We start from the raw sequence: 22121 nt of genomic DNA, 5'->3' as shown, positions 1-22121 counted from the left end.
AAAGTGTGCGCTGGATTGTGCACATTACACAGTTCACAGGGACACAGCAGGGACTAGCCCAGCCCCAGAAATGACTGTCACTGATGAAGGGGACAGGAGCCACGGCAATGACTACAGCCTCTGCCCCCTGATGATGCTTTGTTTGACTATTGCAGCATGCACTGGGATTCCCAAATGAAGTGTCATCAAAGAGGACGTGGGGAAAGAAAGTAGAATTTTTTATGCAAGGGAATTTTTTATGCAAGTATATTAGAAAATAGTATAGATAGGAATTTAGAATGAAATTTACATTGACTTAGAACGGGAACCACCCCTTTAAGCTGTGGTAGTCAAAATCAAAGTATGACATCAGTGTCATGACAATCACCACAAATCTGAAATCTTTGACATTTTTGCAATCTTTACAGATATATCTTTTACCCCCATAATGAATCATTCAGTGATGGTAACCCAAGATGTTACCATGACTAGTGTAAAAAGATGACATAAATCTGTAATCTTAGAAATCAACACATTTTCTCAAAGGCAGAATTATTTCTGAATCAATCACCTGCTCTATAAATTCCCTAAAAAAGTATTTAAAAATGTGTTTTCAAAACCAAAGAACTTAAAAGCAAATAATTGCATTCCCATGGTATATCTTCCTCCCCTTTAATTTCATATCTGAACATGGCAGTAGTAAAATTGTTACATGAATGTGATGAAAGTTGGTTCATCATATCAGGTGATATGAAAAAAAAGTTTACTTTTTACCCAAAAATACTTTTTTTTTTATTATGAACGCATGTAGATGGTTGACTAAAATAAATATTTACATTGAGCAAATTTGTGTAAATTCAACGTGTTTCAGTAATACTCATAAGTCATATTGTTTCTATTCTTTATTTCTTTTCTTTATGTGATGCAAAAACTTTTGGTGTGGATTATCCATTGAAATAAAAAACGACATATGCCAGTATGCTCGCCTTATCAATCTTGTGCCATCCCTATGCTGAGACTTCATATAATGTACTGAGAATCAGAAAAAAAATCCATGCTGGTTAGAAGTGAAAAAAAAACACCGTAGTTTTTTGAGTTTTGTTTTTACATTGTTCATTTTGTGGTAAAAAATAGTAAAAACTAGAGTACAGTTATAGTGATACTAAATTTGTATTGATGTATCAGAAGTTAGAAATGAAGAAGTGCTAGTTCATAAGAGCTGATAAAGACAGCAGGATTGTGGATGACAGAACATCAGAACATCGAGCAGGTATAGACCACGTTCACATGTTCAGTATTTGGTCAGTATTTTACCTCAGTATTTGTAAGCTAAAACCAGGTCAGGGCCGGCGTTAGGGGCAGGCAGACCAGGCAGCTGCCTGGGGCCCCCACTCCCCCAGGGGCCCCCCACTCCCTCAGGGGCCCCCAGCTAGCGGCAAATCACGCAGCCGCTATGGGGCCCCTGTGAGGCAGGGGGCCCGCCTGCCGCCAGCGCTGACTCCCCCGCCGCATTGAACTGTACCGGCGTCTGCCGGTACAGTTCAAAGCAATGATGGAGGAGAGAGCGTCACCTGACGCCCCCTCTCCCATCATTCCCCGCTCTGCCTCTGACACAGCGGGTGCGCGCGCACTCACTGTGTCCCAGGCAGAGCAGCTGCAGCCGCCGACACAGGAGCAGCGCGGGCACGTGTGGAGAGGTGAGGAGTTTGTGTTTTTTTTTTTTTCTTTTCTTTTTACTGGACGGGGAGAGGAGAGGGGAGGGGAGGAGAGGAGAGGAGAGGGGGGGATGTGAGCTGTGGTGTACACCACTGGGGGCTGTGCTGTATACCCCTGGGGGCACTGCTGTACACCACTGGGGGCTGTGCTGTATTCTACTGGGGGCTCTGCTGTATACCCCTGGGGGCACTGCTGTACACCACTGGGGGCTGTGCTGTATTCTACTGGGGGCTCTGCTGTATACCCCTGGGGGCACTGCTGTACACCACTGGGGGCTGTGCTGTATACTACTGGGGGCTCTGCTGTATACCCCTGGGGGCACTGCTGTACACCACTGGGGGCTGTGCTGTATACTACTGGGGGCTCTGCTGTATATCCCTGGGGGCACTGCTGTACACCACTGGGGGCTGTGCTGTATACCCCTGGGGGCACTGCTGTACACCACTGGGGGCTCTGCTGTATATCCCTGGGGGCTCTGCTGTACACCACTGGGGGCTGTGCTGTATACTACTGGGGGCTCTGCTATATACCCCTGGGGGCACTGCTGTACACCACTGGGGGCTGTGCTGTATTCTACTGGGGGCTCTGCTGTATACTACTGTGGGCTCTGCTGTATACTATATGGAGGACTATGGCGTGTGCATTTTACAATATGGAGGACTGTGGTGCACATTATAATATATGGAGGACTATGGGGTGTATTATACTAAACAAGCAAAATGCTGCATATTCATTGGGTGATTGGATTGTTTATGCCGGAATAAAAATCATTGTTCTCAGCAGCACATCGCCGATGTAAACTGTAGATGTGCTGCTGATAACATGATCCTGTATGGTGATCTGTTAGTGATCTATTAGTGATGGTTCTGTCCCATCATTCTTTCTCAGATGGTGGAAAGAGGCCGGGAAACAAGCGTCCAACGACTTCAGTATTGTCGATCACACTCGTTTAGCGGCCTGAGATCAGCGCAGGTAAATACAACCGAAATGCTTCCGTGTGATGTGCAATATGTTAGCATTTGGGGCCCCATTTTAAACTTTGCCTAGGGCCCCACTTTGCCTAAAACCGGCCCTGAACCAGGTGTGGGTAATACATTATACATTTCTTCTGATTCTTCCACTTCTGGTTTTGGCCTACAAATACTATGCTAAAATGCTGACCAAATGCTGAACGTGGCCTTATTTGGAGAAACGTCCAGATGAGCCAAATCTGAAAACTAAGAGCAGGATGAAATCTCCATATCAGGGTTTGAGAATGAATGAAGTGCTGTAAATGGATTTTCTAGAATTCCAAAATAAACAGCCAAACCTTAGGACAGGCCATCAATACCAGATCAAAGAAGACTCAACTACTGCCCTCTCCCTTTACGCTGTCTAAAATGGCTGCAACCTCATCAGTTTTTAGGCTACGTTCCCACTATGAGCTATTGATGAGTTTTTGATGTTGCAGATTTTCAGCACCCATTAAGTAGAATGGGTTACTTGCATGCGTGGAGCGCATATCCATTACCTTAATGAGCGGTGCAATGTGATCGCTCAGCACAGGAAGAGCTGCAGGCGCTGGGACCATCGAGATGCTGCGACATAGCGAAGAGGGTGAGTATGATGGGTTTTTTTTGGGGGAAAAGGAAGCAACAGGATGGGGGGGGACAAGCATACAACGATGGGACTGGGGGAGCCATGCATACAATGACTGGATGGGGGGACATGCATACAACGACGGGACGGGGGAGACAAGCATACAACGACGGGACCGGGGGAGCCATGCATACAACGACGGGATGGGGCAGCCACGTATACCAGGACAGGACGGGGGTGAGACATTCATACCATGAGAGGATGGGGGGAAGCCACGCATAGGACAGCGACTGGGGAAGCAACGCATAGCAGGACAGGGATGGGAGGAGCCAAACATAGCAGGACAGGGATGAGGGGACAATATATACCCGACTTACACTCGAGTCAATAAGCTTACCCAGTTTTCCGTGGCAAAATTAGATGCCTTGGCTCATACTCAGGTAGGCTTATACTCAAGTATATAATACGGTACTTTTTTTACATGTGGATTTTCTGCATCTGATGCAAGTCTATGGAGAAAAAATGTCACATAAAACTCAGAGTACTTGCAAGAAAAATGTACCGTATATGTTGCAGATTTGAAACACGCACCGCAGGTCACTTTACACTGAGTAAAATAAAAGCCCAATGGGAATGAGATTTCTATAAATCCCATCCATTTTGCTGGAACTGTAAGATGCTGTGCTTGTGCTTCAGTAAACATATGCGAGTCAAAAGTACTCATTGTGGGAAGGTACATTTAAAGTTTTTATTGTTACAGCTTGGTGGTAAATATATAATGTGATTGCTATCATTTTTTGAGGGGACAAGACATGCAAAAAAAACTGCATTTCTGGCTTTTTTTAATTTCTTTTTCATTTTAAATCAATAAAAAGAATGAGATAATTGTATGCTTCGCGTCATTAATTTTTTTTTATGGTGAACTATTTTATGATAAAAAAAAGTTCTTTTTGAAGGGTGCTTTTTTTCCCTTTTTTTTGTTCCCTAGGAGAGTTAAAGCAGCAATTGCTTCTATGTTTTGAAAAATATGGTATTTCAAAGCATTGCCACCAGCGTAGCTTAATAGATAAGATGCTCTCACAAGGGTGTCACGTCCCCCTGGAAGACCTGGAGTTAGATGGTCAAGTCGGGTAATGAATCACAGATCTTCTTTAGAAAGGGTGTGATTTATGCCCCACATTTAATGGATTTAGTTTCCTCTGGTGCTGAAGAGGTTAATGACCCTTTATATGCTGGTCAGAAACATGCAGCTCTGTTTCAGCTGCTTCTGATCTGGTAATTACTTTTTCCTATAAAAAGTGACCAGAGCTACTTGTCCCTGCTGATGAAAGATTTGTCTTCCTGTGCTGTGTGCTAAAGTGGAGTTGTAGTGATCTGTGGTTTGCTGTAGTACATGTGTATCTCCTGATCCCTGTTTCGATCTGGTTTATTCCTCCCTGTCCCTATCCTCCTCCCTATTGTTCATTAGTACTTTTGGATGAAAGAGATTTTCTGTTATTCCTGTTTTGTCTGTGTGTCTTGTTTAACTTAGGCCATGTTTACACGTTGCGGTTTTTACCGCGGATCCGCGGCGTTTTTGACTCTGCGGATTTGCAGCAGTTTTCCTTTCGGTTTACAATACCATGTAAACCCATGGAAAACCCAATCCACTGTGCACATGCTGCGGAAAAAAACTCGCGGAAACGGAGCATTGATTTTTCCGCAGCATGTCAATTCTTTGTGCAGATCTGCAGCGTTTCTGCTCCCTTTGACTTGCATTAAGTCGGGCACATCCGCAGCAAAACCGCAGATGTAAAAAAGATCTGCGGTTTTTCTGCGGGGAAAAAGTTGCAGATCAGGAGGAGGAAGTGTGTGGGCGGAGTGTGGGCGGTGACTGTGTGCGTGTATGTGTGTGCGAGCGGGGTCTACGTGTGTGTGTGGGTCTGCGGGGGTCTGTTTGGGGCTGTCGAGACTGTGTGGGCTGCCAGGGGTCTGTGCGGGCTGCCAGGGAGTCTGTGCGGGCTGCCAGGGGTCTGTGCGGGTTGCCGGGGGGTCTGTGCGGGCTGCCGGGGGGTCTGTACGGGCTACCGGCAAGTCTGTACGGGCTGCCGGGGGTCTGTGTGGGTTGCCGGGGGTCTGTGCGGGCTGCCAGGGGGGTCTGTGCGGGCTGCCAGGCGTCTGTGCGGGCTGCCGGGAGTCTGTGCGGGCTGCTGGGGGGTCTGTGCGGGCTGCCGGGGTCTGTGCGGTCTGCCGGGGGTCTGCAGTGTCTGTCAGGGGTGTGTGTGTGTGCAGCCATCGTCCGATGGGACTACAAGTCTCATCGGGCTATGTCTGCTACAGTGAGTGACACATTAGCCAATGATGGGACAGTAGTAGTCCCATCATCCGGCTAATGTGTTGAATATGAAAAAAAACAAAACACAAACATATAACAGTACATACAACATATAACAGTACATAAAACATACAACATATAACAGAACATACAACATACAACATATAACAGAACATACAACATATAACATTACATACAACATATAACATATAGCAGTACATACAACATATAACATATAACAGTACATACAACATACAACATATAACAGCACAAACAACATATAACATATAACATATAACAGTGCATACAACATATAACATATAACAGAACATACAACATATAACAGTACATACAACATACAACATTTAATATACAATACATACATACAGTACATTAATACATTACATACAATACATACTGTACATATAGACATACAGTACAAACTCACCATCACCTTGTCACCTTGATCCCCGAAGCCAGTGTCACCTGTAAAAAAAATTAAAATAATAAACAAACACTATACTCCCTGATCCGCAGATATCCAATTAAAACGAGTGTCCCACGACGATCTCCCATGGAAAGCAGCAGCATCAGCACTGTATTCCTCCGCCACTGTAAAAAATAGTCACAAGTCTCACTTGTGGCACTGCTGTATGGGAAAATTCCCACGCAGCATTACCATAAAGTGAGACCCTGAACTGAGGTAACCTCAGTGATACACAGCAGGAGCCATTGTCTCCTGTCAGTGTGTCACTGGAGATCCTATAGAACAGAGATATCACCAGATGTCACTGTTCTATAGGGGAGATCGTCGTGGGACACTCGTTATTAATTGGACTATGGCAGAAAGTGAGTATACGGTTTATTATTTTTAATTTTTTGCAGGCAATCGAGTATGGTAAGTATGGTTAAATTAAGAATATTAAAATACTTTTTTCTGGCTGTGTCTTTATTTATTTTTTAACTCTTTCACTACTCTAGGATTAATAATGGATAGGCATCTTATTGACGCCTCCCCATTATTAACCAGGCTTAATGCCACCTTACAATACTAAGGTGACATTAACCCCTTATTATCCCATATCCCACCACAGCTTGGGAGTGGGAAGAGAGGGGCTAAGTGCCGGAATTGCGCCATTTCTGGGGAGGCTGGTATTTGTAGCCGGGGGGCCAATATCCATGGCCCCTCTCTAGACTATGAACATCAGTCCGCAGCTGTCTACGTAGCCTTTATGGCTATAAAATATAGGGCGACCCCACATCATTTTTTTGGAGGTCCCCCTCCAAAAATAGGGTCCCCCTATTTTAATAGCCAGTAAAGGCTACGCAGACAGTTGCGGGCTGATATTCATAGCCTGGGAGGGGGCCATGGGTATCAACCCCTTCCCAGGCTACAAATTTTGGCTCCCGGCCGTTGGCTTTCCCCCTCTGGCGCAAAAAATTGCGCGGGAGCCCACAACATTTTTTTTCCGTTTTTTTTTTTTTTTTAAATTAAACATTCATTAATAAACATAGGCCTTGTTATTATATATCTATAGATGGATAACTATGGCTATATCTATTTATAGATATATTTATAGATATATAGTTATATCTATAGATACATAGATCTATCTATCCATATATCTATCTGCTACTTTCACACATCAGGTTTTTGCCGTCAGGCACAATCCGGTGAGTTTTGAAAAAAACGGATCCGTTTTTTTCTCATAGAGTTGTATTAGCGCCGGATTGCGCCTGATGGCCACACATTTCATCCGTTTTTTGCCGGATCCGTCAGAAAAGCTGTTTCCAGCGGATGGAGAAAACGTACAGAAGAATGTTTTTTCTGTCCGGCGAAAAAACGCACGACGGATCCAGCGAAAAATTAATGAAACTGAGATGTGAAATGATGAATCCGGCCTCTGAATCCGGTTTTTCATGCATTTTTTCCATTTAAATCATGCACATTTTTCGTTCTCTCTCAAAAAAAAAAATGGATCAGTTGCATCAGTTTTCACTATTTGCAACGGATCGGTTTTTTTTTAGAGAGAGAGAGAACGGAAAATGTGCATGATTTGAATGGAAACATGCATGGAAAATCAGATTCGGAGGCCGGATTCATCATTTCACATCTTAGTTTCATACGTTTTTCGCCGGATCAGTCGCTGTGCGTTTTTTCACCAGACAGAAAAACCATTCTTCTGTATGTTTTCTCCATCTGTCGTAACCAGCTTTTCTGACGGATCCGGCAAAAAAACGGATGAAACGTGTGGCCATCAGGCGCAATCCGGTGCTAATGCAACTCTATGAGAAAAAAAAACGGATCCGGCGAAAAAAAAATGGATTCGTTTTTTTCAAAACTCGCCGGATTATGCCTGAGGCAAAAACCTGATGTGTGAAAGTAGCCTAACTATCCATATATCTATCTACATCTATCTATCTATCTCATTCCATCTATCTATCTATCTATCTATCTATCTATCTATCTATCTGTCTATCTATGTGTGTAATGAAGTGTGGGTTGGACAAATGTAAAAGAGGAGGTTGGACAAGACATGACATCACAAATCTTTTTTTTTTGTTCAATTAATACATCTTTATTTAGCTTTCGCAAACGCATACAAAAACGCATCAAAACAGCGCAGAAAACTCATCAAAAACGCGCAAAAAAACGCATAAAAAATGCACCTGCGTTTTCTGCCAAGAGCTGCGGATTTAGTGCAAGTCTGCAACGTGTGCACATACCCTTACATTTCTGTCCCATGTCACATGGGGTGGGGGAGGGAACAGATCAGGGTTTAACAGGCACTTAGTAAGGTCAGAGATTCGGGCCTCTCTACAGTCCTGCTCGTCGTTATTGGCACTCATAAATAGAGATGAGTGAATTTGATCGGGTCAGGGCTTATTCGGCAAGGTATAGCGCTTACCGAATAAGCTGCAGAGGGAATCTGGCTTCCTGGAGCGCTCCGGTTGATCAACTGTTTGGCTCCGCAGCTGCATGTGAAACGGCTGTGTGACAGTCACAACACATGCATGGAGAGCCCAACACACAGGCTGCCCATGCATGTGCTGTGACTGTTAGGCTACTTTCACACATCAGGTTTTCTGTTTCAGGCAGAATCCGGCTAATGTTAGAAAAAACGGATCCGTTGCAAATAGTGAAAAAACTGATAATAATCTATATTTTTATATAGCGCTAACATATCATGCAGCACTTTACAGTTTGCACACATTATCATCGCGGTCCCCAATGGGGCTCACAATCTAAATTCCCTATCAGTATGTCTTTGGAATGTGGGAGGAAACCGGAGTACCCGGAGGAAACCCACGCAAACATGGAGAGAACATACAAACTCTTTGCAGATGTTGTCCAAGGTGGGATTAGAACCCAGGACTCCAGTGCTGCAAGGCTGCTGTGCTAACCACTGCGCCACCGTGCCGCCGCAACAGATCTGTTTTTCTGCCGGATCCGTTTTTTATTTTAACATGCAGTTTACAGTGAGTTCCCTCCTGGAAAAGGAGAGAGAGAGAAAGAGAGAGAGAAAGAGGGAGACCCCAGAGCGGAAAATCTGCATGATTTCAATGCAAAATGCTTTGAAAACCGGATCCGGATGCCGGATTCATTGTTTCACATCTCCGTTTCACGCGTTTTTGGCTGGTTCAATCACTGTGCGCTTTTTTCGCCGCCCAAAAAAACACTCCTCTGGACGTTTTCTCCGTCCGCCGGCAACGCTATTTGTATGGATCCAGAAAAAAACGGAAGAAGCATCGCCGAAGGAGCGCGGACAGTTGAGAAGAACTTTTTTTTTATTGCAAACCGGCAATCCGGGGGGCCCGGGCCAGTATGCTGGACACACTGGGGGCAATATGCTGGACACACTGGGGGCAATATGCTGGACACACTTGGGGCAATATGCTGGACACACTGGGGCAGATTGCTGGACACACTGGGGGCAATATGCTGGAGACACTGGGGCAGAATGCTGGACAAACTGGGGGCAATATGCTGGACACACTGGGGGCAATATGCTGGACACACTGGGGGCAATATGCTGGACACACTTGGGGCAATATGCTAGACACACTGGGGGCAATATGCTGGAGACACTGGGGCAGATTGCTGGACACACTGGGGGCAATATGCTGGACACACTGGGGGCAATATGCTGGACACACTGGGGGCAATATGCTGGACACACTTGGGGCAATATGCTGGAGACACTGGGGCAGATTGCTGGACACACTGGGGGCAATATGCTGGATACACTGGGGGTAATATGCTGGACACACTTGGGGCAATATGCTGGACACACTGGGGGCAATATGCTGGAGACACTGGGGCAGATTGCTGGACACACTGGGGGCAATATGCTGGACACATTGGGGGCAATATGCTGGACACACTGGGGGCAGGATGCTGGACACACTGGGGGCAATATGCTGGAGACACTGGGGCAATATGCTGGAGACACTGGGGCAGATTGCTGGACACACTGGGGGCAATATGCTGGACACACTGGGGCAGGATGCTGGACACACTGGGGGCAGGATGCTAGACACATTGGGGCAGAGATGCTGGACATTGGGGGCAGAGATGCTGGACACTGGGGGCAGAGATGCTGGACACACTGGGGGCAGGACTGGAGACAGATGGGGCAGGATTGGAGACATGGGCAGAATGTAGATACGGGGCATGATTGGAGACATGGGGCAGAATGAAAGACATGGGGCAGGATTGGAGACAGATCGTGCAGGATCATGGGGCAGGATGGATACGATGGAGACTGATGGGGCAGGATGGGGAGATCATATGGGGCAGAATGGATACTCATGAGGGCAGGATGGGAGAACATATGGCTGGAGCCAGGAATGAGATACACGGGGCCAGGATGGGGGATATTATTATTACCATAGGGGCTAATTAAGGGATATTATTACTGCAGTGATGTATTTATTTTATTTTTTGAGGACACTGTTTTAAATGGGGGGCAGTCCTGTTACTGTGTAGAGTGACACTATGTTGTCTCTGTTTCTTCATGTGGTGTAATGTAGAAGTTAGGAAAAATTAAGTAATGTGTTCTGCAAGTTGAGCTCGAGATAACTGTGTTATTTCCTGCAGAGACGAGTCCTGGCTGGATGAAGTAATGGCGGTCTGTGCTGGATGAAAGATAAAGGACTTCATCTAGAGATGTCACTGGTGAGTCAGTGTTACCTACACACTGACACTATACACTGTACACTATATACAGAGCTCCTGTGTACAATGTCACCGGTGATCACTGTATTACCTCTACACAGACACTGCATACTAAGTACAGATCTCCTGTGAATACTGGCACTTATGGTGATAGTATTGTGTTTTTTTTGTTTGTTTTGTTTATTTTCTTCCTACCTGAAGGGTAAATTGACTAGATCAATGGATGTTTGACAGGTTATAGTTTCACACAGCAACTATTTTTCTGGAATAATCTGGTTCAGGTATATGATGACCCTGTCGCATGACCCTGTCACATGACGGGGGGGGCCCACAGAGTCTGAACAGCCCGGGGCCCTGGTTACCCTTAATCCACCCCTGAGAGCACCCATGTTACATACAAAAGAGCAAATGATAAACAATAATTTAAAGCAAAAAAAATGGGTTGGTAAAATAGAAAAACCTAAAGCTGATGTGACACTGGTATTGGCACACTTTAAATTAGTATGGAAACACATTTTGACTCGCCTGTGGTAAATCACAAATAAGAATCAACTATGATTAAGGCTATGTGCACACGCTGCGGATTTTGCTGCGAATCCGCAGCGTTTCCCATGAGTTTACATTACAATGTAATCCTATAGAAAACAGAAAACGCTGTGCCCATGCTGCGGAAAAAACGCGCGGAAACGCAGCGGTTTACATTCCACAGCATGTCAATTCTTTCTGCGAATTCCGCAGCGGTTTTACACCTGCTCCAATAGAAAACCGCAGGTGTAAAACCACAGTGAAATCTACAGAAAACCGCAGTAAATCCGTGATAAATCTGCAGCAAAAACGCAGCGTTTTTGCCCTGCAGATTTATCAATTCCGCTGCGGAAAAATCTGCAGAGGACCATTCTACATGTGCACATAGCCTAAATGTTAATGCTCATGTGATCTGAATTAGCCAATTAATGAAGCCTTCAGTGTTTTAAAAAAGCCACATGATAGCCCGTTCCTTTGTCATAATGGTGAAGACAAAGAAGCTGTCTGAGGACATCAGAACTGCTATTACAGTATTAGCAAACACAAGACTTCTAAAGGGTATAAGGCCATCTCCAAAGACCTTGGTATCCCAGTTTCAACAGCGTGCAATGTTATTTAGAAGTTTGCCAAGCATGGAACTATCAAGAACCTCCCTTGACATGAGGGGAAAGAGGAAAATTGACAAGAGATGTCTTCGAAGGTTGGTGCAAATGGTGGAATAAACACCACGTCAAACATCTAAAGACCTAAAGGCCAACCTGGAACAGTCTGGGGTCATAGTTTCATCAAGTACCATATGCCGCACACTAAACCAAGCAGAGCTTTATGGCCGAGGAAGAAACCATTGCTTAAGAAAAGACATAAAAAGGAACAACTGATATTTACCAAAGAGGACCATGACAAACCGTAATTCTTCCAGGAAAATGTGCTGTGGGAGATGAAACAAAAATAGAGCTTTTTGGCAATGCAAAGCAACTGTTTATTTAAAGATAACACAATGAAGCTTTTAAGGAGAAGAACACAATACCAATAAATAAGCATGGTGGAGGATCCATAATGCTGTGGGGTTCCTTTGCCGGTGTCTGGTACTAAAAGCATTGACCGTATCACAGGAATCATGAAATCAGAGAATTATCAAGAGATTTTAGAGCAAAATGTCTTACCCAGTGAAAGAAAACTTGATTTGAGTTGAAGATCATGAGTCCTCCAGAAAGACAATAACCAAAAGCAAACGTTCAAAAGTACACAGTAATGGTTGAAAAAGAAAAAATGGACTGTTTTGAAACGGCCAGCAATGAGTCCTGACCTCAATCCCATTGAAAATCTTTGGGATGATCTGAAATCTGCCATTGGGAAAAATAACCCTGCAAACATTCAAGAGCTGGAACAAACTGCAAAGGAAAAGTGGGAGAAAATACCAGCTGAGACGTGCAAGAAGCTTATTGATGGCAACGAGAAATGATTGGAGGCTGTCATCAATGCTATCATGGTTGTGGACAGGGTTTCTCTTTTCCCTGTCCTCTTGGGGTTAATTTGTATAGCCTCCTTTTGGGTTGGGGAGGGCTATATTTACCCGCCTTCATCTGGGGATCCTTGTGTCACGGGGAAACTAGGTGAGCGAGAGCTAAATACCCGGGCCCCTGCAGTTTCCCTCAGACTAGGGAAATCCTGACTGACCCTCTACCTGGAGTTTACACTGATGGTGTGCATGTCCAGGCCTCGAACCTCACCCTAACTCCTGTAATAACCCTAGGCTGATACCTCCGCCCTCCACCCAGTAAAGAGGTAATATTCCAATACCCACAGATAGAACAGACAAGGATAAAGGAAAATATACACCACGCCGCAGTCACTCAGGAATACACTATAAATGTGCAGGGCAAAATAAATACAAATATAGGAAGGAGTAAATAAGACAAAGGGAAATACACCACCAGCAACGATACTCCAACTACTATCTCACCACTCCAGACCGAGATAACAACGCACAAGACAGAAGCTATAATCGGCGACGCCCAATGAACAGGAGAACTATTTAAAGGCCATGGGAATGGCCCAGCTTCCAATCCGAGGATCAGGTAAATTTAACCCCGGAACAGCTAGACAAAATCTAGCAGACGCCAATGTGCAAATAGTGGTCAACAGTGGAATTACCGCTGTCTGTCGGACGACCTAGTCTGAACAGCGTCCGACATGACACCTTGTCAGTGATACAACTGTCTTGGCTGTGCGTCTGACCTCCTGGTGTGCTTGCATACTGTTTAGTCCGTTTGCTTTCTTGTGTATAACTCGGGTTGTTTTCTCATTCTGTGCTTTGCCTTGTGATTCTGTGCTTACTGTCTGTTTCTGGCTCTGACCTTCGGCTTGGTACTCTAACTTCCCTCCTGTCTGCCCCGTTTGTACTGCACCGCTATCTTTGGCTCCCCAACCTTTTTGCTACACCCTGATCAACCTTTTGGCACTTCATCGACCTCCCAGCTTGACTTCGGCACGTTCAGACTACTCTCTGGCTCCGCCGCTCACCACCGCCCCTCGGTGTTTGGCTCCATCTCTGTCCACTCCCCCGGTGGTCACGCGTTTCAGGCCCTGCGCTCCAGCAAGTAAGCTCACCGCAGCGCTCCCGTCACCCCCTGTCCTTCTGTAACAGGTGCACAGACTCCTGCTGTAAGTCTGCAGTAGGGCTCCTGATAAATGCCAAAGGGTGTGCAACCAAGTATTAATTAGGGGGCTTTATTGCTGCACATGCTGTTTATTCTGTTTCTTCTTTGAAATTGCAACATGTAAGCTGAAAAGCAATGTTTCATTGTTGTATTACATTGGACTAGGGTTGAGCGAAACGGATCGGACAAATTGAAAAATCGCCGACTTTCAGCAAAGTCGGGTTTCATGAAACCCGACCCGATCCCACTGTGGGATCGGCCATGAGGTCGGCGATCTTCGCTCCAAAGTCGCGTTTCGTATAACGCGTTCAGCGCCATTTCTCAGCCAATGAAGGAGGACGCAGAGTGTGGGCAGCGTGATGACATAGGTCTCGGTCCCCACCATCTTAGAGAAGGGCATGACAGTGATTGGCTTGCTTTCTGCGGCGTCACAGGGGGTATAAAGGAGCGTGCACGCCGACCACCATCTTACTTCTGCCGATCTTAGCATAGGGAGAGGTTGCTGCAACTTCGTCAGAAGCAGGGATATAGTTAGGGAGGGAAGATTAACCCCCAAACCGCTTGTGCTGTAGCGATTTCGACTGTCCAACACCACCTTTGTTTTGCAGGGACAGTGGATGCTATATCTTTGTGCATCAGCTCTGTAGCTTATTAGGCTGCCTTATAAGGCTCCCTGATAGCTGCATTGCTGTTTGCACAGCTGCTGTGCAAACCAACTGCTTTTTTAAAAGCAAAAATCCTGTTGCTCCTTTCTGCAGTTATCTTGTTTATTTGTCCACACTTTTGTGTGCAGCAGTCCTTTTTGTTGCTGCCATACTTGTCCTGAGATCATTGTAGGGAGATTGAAATTGTACTACAGTCCTTGGATTTTTTCAGATATCTTCCAGCCACTTGCTGCCACTTACATTGCGTTGTGTTACACACTGGGCCTGAGTTGTGGTGCTGTCTCCCCCAAAAAAGTTAGATTCAAATTCTCACAAAGTGGATATACCTCCATCCTCTCAGTTTGTGGTGTATCAGCCAGCCACTTGCTGCCACTCACATTGTGTTGTGTTACACACTGGGCCTGAGTTGTGGTGCAGTCTCCCCCCAAAAAAGGGAGATTCAAATTGTCACAAAGTGGACATACGTCAGTTCTGTTAGTTTGTCGTATATCAGCCAGCCACATTCTGCCACTTGCATTGCGTTGTAAAATACACTGGGCCTGAGTTTGGGTTCTGTGTTCAAAAAAAATAAGTGAGATTCACATTCTCACAAAGTGGATATACCTCAGTCCTCTTAGTTTGTGGTGTATCAGCCAGCCACTTGCTGCCACTCACATTGCGTTGTAAAATACACTGGGCCGGAGTTTGGGTTCTGTGTCCAAAAAAAATAAGTGAGATTCAAATTCTCACAAAGTGGATATACCTCAGTCCTCTTAGTTTGTGGTGTATCAGCCAGCCACTTGCTGCCACTCACATTGCGTTGTAAAATACACTGGGCCTGAGTTTGGGTTCTGTGTCCAAAAAAAATAAGTGAGATTCAAATTCTCGCAAAGTGGATATACCTCAGTCCTCTTAGTTTGTGGTGTATCAGCCAGCCACTTGCTGCCACTTACATTGTGTTGTGTTATACACTGGGCCTGAGTTGTGGTGCAGTCTCCCCCCCAAAAAAGGGAGAATTAAATTCTCAAGAAGTTTATATACACCTTCTACCTTGTTTTACAGTACCATATAACAGTTGTTATTTTGGTTAGATTTTCCCAAAAATGAGGAAATCTGGTGGAAGAGGCCGTGGGCGGTCGTTGCCAGCTGGTACTGATGGTGGTGGTGGTGGAGCATCTGGTGGTAGTGGGAAAAGCAAAATAGCACCTAAGGCTGGAGGTGTTGAGCCAGCGTCATCATCTGGCTACACAAGGCCTCGAAGGCTCCCTTATCTGGGAGTAGGAAAACCGCTTTTAAACCCGGAGCAGCAGGAAAAAGTTTTGGCTTTCCTTGCTGACTCAGCCTCTAGCTCTTTCGCCTCCTCTTCAGAAAGTTCCAAATTTAAAATCAGCGAGTCGTCAGTGGATGCTCCCGGTCAGGAACAAGTCGCTTCCTTGTGTCCTTCACCCAAACCAACAGTGAAGGATGAATCAGGCGTCACAACAGGTTACTCCATGGAGCTCTTTACACATACCGTGCCTGGGTTAGAAAGGGAAATTGTCAACAGCCCATTACAAGATGAATCGGACATGGAGTGCACTGATGCACAGCCACAGCTAGATTATTATGCAGTTCCATTGACTCAGATCACTACATTGCCCTCGCAGTGTACTGAGCCAGAATCTGACCCTGATGAGACTATGGTGCCCCGTCCCGAAAGCTATAGCACCTTACACGGTGACACAGAGAAAGGTGCACATGACATTGAAGAGGAGGTGATAGATGACCCAGTTGTTGACCCAGATTGGCAGCCATTGGGGGAAGAAGGTGCCGCTGACAGTAGCTCAGAAGCGGAGGAGGATGATCCGCAGCAGCCATCTACATCACAACAGCTTTCATCTGGCAGGCCCGTCTCAGGCCAAAAACGTTTGTCAACAAAAAAAACAGTTTTAGGACAGCGTGGCCATCCGGTGAAAGTAGCACAGCGTGCAATGCCTGAAAAGGTATTCCATAGTAGGAATAGTGGAGTGTGGCAATTTTTTAACCAAGATCCGAATGATCAGCGCAAAGTTATCTATAAGAAATGCTCAAAGACCTTTAGCAGAGGGAAGAATCCCCAAAATTTAAATACAACGTGCATGCGTAGACATTTAACCAGCATGCACTTGCAAGCCTGGACTAACTAACAAACGTCCCGTACCGTTGATGCACCTGCTCAGAATGAAGGTGGTCAGCAACGCTACATTGCTTCCCTCACTGTAAGCCCACCGGTTAGGACACTACCAGCAGCAAATGTGGAGGTATCGTCGCAAGGCCAAAGCAGTCAGGGAATCACAAGGTTTTTGGTAGGAAACACTGTATGTAGGTCAACATCAAGAATACCATCACCAACCCTCTCTCAATCCGCCATGTCCACCACCACCACCACCGATTGTTCCACCATATGCAGCTCTCCTGTCCAGCTCACCCTACAAGAGACTCTCGTTAGGACAAGAAAGTACTCATCCTCTCATCCGCGTACACAGGGTTTGAACGCCCACATTGCTAAACTAATCTCGTTAGAGATGATGCCTTACCGGTTGGTTGAAAGCGAAGCTTTCAAAGACCTGATGGCCTACGCAGTACCACGCTATAACCTACCCAGTCAGCACTTCTTTGCGAGAACAGCCTTCTCAGCCCTCCACCAGCATGTCAAAGACCGCATTCTCCATGCACTGAGGCAATCAGTCAGTGGAAAGGTGCACCTCACAACAGATGCATGGACCAGTAGGCATGGCCAGGGACGTTACGTGTCCATCACGGCACACTGGGTTAATGTGGTGGATGCAGCCATAGTGTGACAGTTCTGCCTAGCCAACGGTCTAGGAAACAGTTGGCTGTAGGCGTTCGCCACCCCTCCTCCTCCTCCCCCTCCTCCACCAGAAGCCAAAGCTCATCCACAGAGCGCAGTCGCACGACCACTCCATCCGCAGCTGCCAGTGTTGCACACGAGGTGTCCAATATCGAACAGCTAGTGGTAAGCGGCAGCAGGCTGTGTTGCAAATGAAGTGTTTGGGCGACAACAGACACACCGCGGAAGTTCTGGCCGAGTACTTGCAGCAAGAAACTCAGTCTTGGCTCTGCAGTGTACATCTTGAGGCAGGCAAGGTAGTCAGTGATAACGGAGGGAATTTTATGGCTGCCGTAGACCTTTCAGAACTGAAACACATACCTTGCCTGGCTCACACCTTGAACCTAGTGGTGCAGTGCTTCCTGAAAAATTATCCGGGGTTACCAGCCCTGCTCCTCAAGGTGCGAAGACTTTGCTCGCACATCCGCCGGTCGCCCGTACAGTCCAGCCGTATGCTGAACCATCAAAGATAGCTGAATCTTCCCCAGCACCGCCTAATAATCGACGTTGCAACAATGTGGAACTCCACACTGCACATGCTTCAGAGGTTGTGCGAACAGATGCGTGCTGTAATGTATTTGTGGGAGGATACACATAAACGGGCAGGCAGTTGGATGGCAGACATTGAGTTGTCTGGTGTGCAGTGGTCGAAGCTACAAGACCTCTGTCAAGTCCTTCAGTGTTTTGAGGAATGCACACGGCTGGTAAGTGCAGACGACGCCATCATAAGCATGAGCATCCCACTAATGCATCTGCTGATGCAAAGTTTGACGCACATTAAGGAGCAGGCGTCTGCAGCCGAGGATGAGGAAAGCCTTGATGACAGTCAGCCATTGTCTGCTCAGGGAACTCTCCTGGACGAGTTGGCGGACAAAGAGGAGGAGGAGGATGATGGGGATGAATATTTATGGGAGGAGGATGCTTCTCAGGGGGCAATAGAAACTGGTGGCGTTGCAAGGTCAGGTACAGGGTTTTTGCGGGACACAAGTGATGTTGATTTGCAAGAAAGTGCTCCTCAACCCAGCACAAGCAGTGAATTGACACCTGGAACATTGGCATACATGGCTGAGTATGCCTTGCGTATCCTAAAAAGGGACCCCCGCATTATCAAAATGATGACCCATGACGATTACTGGTTGGCCTGCCTCCTGGATCCACGATATAAAGGAAAATTACAAAATATCATGCCACATGAGAACCTTGAGCAAATATTGGCTACCAAACAAGCAACTCTTGTAGACTGTTTGGTTCAGGCATTCCCAGCACACAGCGGCGGTGATGGTTCTAACACGAGGCGTAGTGGGCAACATGGCAGAGGTGTTAGAGGTGCACAAATCCGAAGTGGCGTTGGACAGAGGGGTTTTATGACCAGGTTGTGGAGTGATTTCGCAATAACCGCTGACACGACAGGTACTGCTGCATCGATTCAAAGTGACAGGAGACAGCATTTGTCCTGTATTGTTACAAACTACTTTTCCGCCCTTATCGATGTTCTCCCTCACAGGTCATTCCCCTTTGATTACTGGGCATCTAAAATAGACACCTGGCCTGAATTGGCAGAATATGCATTACAGGAGCTCGCTTGCCCTGCTGCTAGTGTGCTATCCGAAAGAGTATTCAGTGCTGCTGGTTCAATACTGACCGAAAAAAGGACACGTCTGGCTACCCGAAATGTTGATGATCTAACCTTCATTAAAATGAACCAATCATGGATTTCCAATTATTTGGCCCCACCTTCCCCTGCTGACACGTAGCTTGCCTGAGAAATGTCTTGCTTTTGGCCTTCTCTTACTGACTGCTCTAATTCCTCCATTTGCAGCTGCTGCATGTCCACCATAGGCCATTTTTATACCTCCCTAAATAGGCTGACTCCACCCACAGGGCCGTGGTCACCACCTGGCGCAAGCACCTGTGCGAGTGCCGTTTGCCTGGACAGGTGGGTGTGCCCACTCTTGCGTGACGGCACTGGCACAGGGTCCCTCATAGTACAATGAAGTGTCTCTGATGGTGGTGGTGCACAACCAACGTCAGACACACCGTCGTAATAAGAGGGGCCCTGGGCCAGTACCGCCGCCCACGAGAGAGTGTCCCCCCCCCTGGTCGAACAGTGCTCTACCACTTGCATTACTTACCTCTCCCTGCTCCACCACAGTGTAGTCTGTGCTGATAAATCCTTCAATGGCACTGCCAATACTAATTTGTGGAAATGATAGATGATAGTTAAAATATACAGGGGCCCTGGCCTCCATTTAGACCATTTAATACTTTGCGCCTACTACCACTGTCTGCTACTCAGCAGAGGAGCCCACCCCTGTACCTAGGTATGCCACCTGTTTACTTATGATCAATTTTTTGGCTGACATTTAGCCCACTTTATTATTTGGGCCTACTAACTTAGTCTGCTACTCCTTACAATTGTCCTCCGCTGAACAAAGCAATGCCCCCTGTTTAGTCCTGTTACCAATTTTGAACTGCATTTAGCCTACTTACTTATTTGGGCCTACTCACTGTGTCAGCCTCTCATTACAGTTGTCATCCACTGCACAAAGCTATGCCGCCTGTTTAGTCCTTTTACCAGTTTTTAACTGCATTTAGCCTTATTTAGGCCTACTAACTGTGTCTGCCTCCCATTACAGTTGTCCTCCACTGCACAAAGTTATGCCGCCTGTTTAGTCCTTTTACCAGTTTTGAACTGCATTTAGCCTACTTACTTTATTGGGCCTACTAACTGTGTCAGCCTCTCATTACAGTTGTCCTCCTCCGCTGAACAAAGCAATGCCGCCTGTTTAGTCCTGTTACCAATTTTGAACTGCATTTAGCTTACTTACTGATTTGGGCCTACTCACTGTGTCAGCCTCTCATTACAGTTGTCCTCCACTGCACAAAGCTATGCCGCCTGTTTAGTCCTTTTACCAGTTGTGAACTGCATTTAGCCTACTTATTTAGGCCTACTAACTGTGTCTGTCTCCCATTACAGTTGTCCTCCACTGCACAAAGCTATGCCGGCTGTTTAGTCCTTTTACCAGTTTTGAACTGCATTTAGCCTACTTACTTTATTGGGCCTACTAACTGTGTCAGCCTCTCATTACAGTTGTCGTCCTCCGCTGAACAAAGCTGAGCCGCCAGTTTACTCCTGTTTCGAATATTAAACTGCATTTGGCCTACTTGTTTGGTTGGGCCTACTAACGGTGTCTGCCGCTGCTTGTTGTTCTCCACTGAACAAAGCTGAGCCGCCACTTTACTCCTGTTTCGAATATTAAACTGCATTTGGCCTACTTGTTTGGTTGGGCCTACTAACGGTGTCTGCCGCTCCATGTTGTTCTCCTCCACTGAACAAAGCTGAGCCGCCACTTTACTCCTGTTTCGAATATTAAACTTCATTTGGCCTACTTGTTTGGTTGGACCTACTAACGGTGTCTGTCGCTCCTTGCTTTTCTCCTCCACTGAACAAAGCTGAGCCGCCACTTTACTCCTGTTTCGAATATTAAACTGCATTTGGCCTACTTGTTTGGTTGGGCCTACTAACGGTGTCTGCCGCTGCTTGTTGTTCTCCTCCACTGAACAAAGCTGAGCCGCCAGTTTACTCCTGTTTCGAATATTAAACTGCATTTGGCCTACTTGTTTGGTTGGGCCTACTAACGGTGTCTGCTGCTGCTTGTTGTTCTCCTCCACTGAACAAAGCTGAGCCGCCAGTTTCCTCCTGTTTCGAATATTAAACTGCATTTGGCCTACTTGTTTGGTTGGGCCTACTAACAGTGTCTGCCGCTCCTTGCTTTTCTCCTCCACTGAACAAAGCTGAGCCGCCAGTTTACTCCTGTTTCGAATATTAAACTGCATTTGGCCTACTTGTTTGGTTGGGCCTACTAACGGTAAAGGTTGCACTCTATCGTGCCAAAGCATGTCTAATATGGAATACATGAAATTTGAATAGCAAAATGGCTTTTGAACATTAGAAAAATATTTAAGAGACGCTTTGCACAGAATTTGATATAAATCAAATAGTGTGAGCCCATCAACTTCGTCAAAGTGGTCTCAGACTGATGGGTCCCTGACCTCCCTGTCCAAATGTGAACACTTACCAAAGGCCAATATCTGTATGCCTGGGTAAATGTGGACACCTCTATTCAGCAAAGCCTACATATGAGTTATTCCATATTATTCCATATTATTCCATGTATTCCATATTAGACATGCTTTGGCACGATAGAGTGCAACCTTTTTTGTATATTTATGTATGGAGGTAGCTGCTCCTGGTATGCACCTATTCACACTGGTTAGGATGTGCGAGCCGTTTTTCTGTTCATTCCATGTTAGCTTACTGGCTGAGCACTCCTCCCATCACCATGTGGTTTTTAATTGCATCTCATCACACTTGGTCCCGGCTAACTCATATGTAGGCTTTGCTGAATAGAGGTGTCCACATTCACCCAGGCATACAGATATTGGCCTTTGGTAAGTGTTCACATTTGGACAGGGAGGTCAGGGACCCATCAGTCTGAGACCACTTTGACGAAGTTGATGGGCTCACACTATTTGATTTATATCAAATTCTGTGCAAAGCGTCTCTTAAATATTTTTCTAATGTTCAAAAGCCATTTTGCTATTCAAATTTCATGTATTCCATATTAGACATGCTTTGGCACGATAGAGTGCAACC

This window comes from Ranitomeya variabilis, chromosome 3 (assembly GCF_051348905.1).
Source record: "Ranitomeya variabilis isolate aRanVar5 chromosome 3, aRanVar5.hap1, whole genome shotgun sequence".
Taxonomy (NCBI): Eukaryota; Metazoa; Chordata; class Amphibia; order Anura; family Dendrobatidae; genus Ranitomeya; species Ranitomeya variabilis.
The sequence above is the reverse complement of the archived record's forward strand: the minus strand, read 5'-3'. Positions refer to the sequence as shown.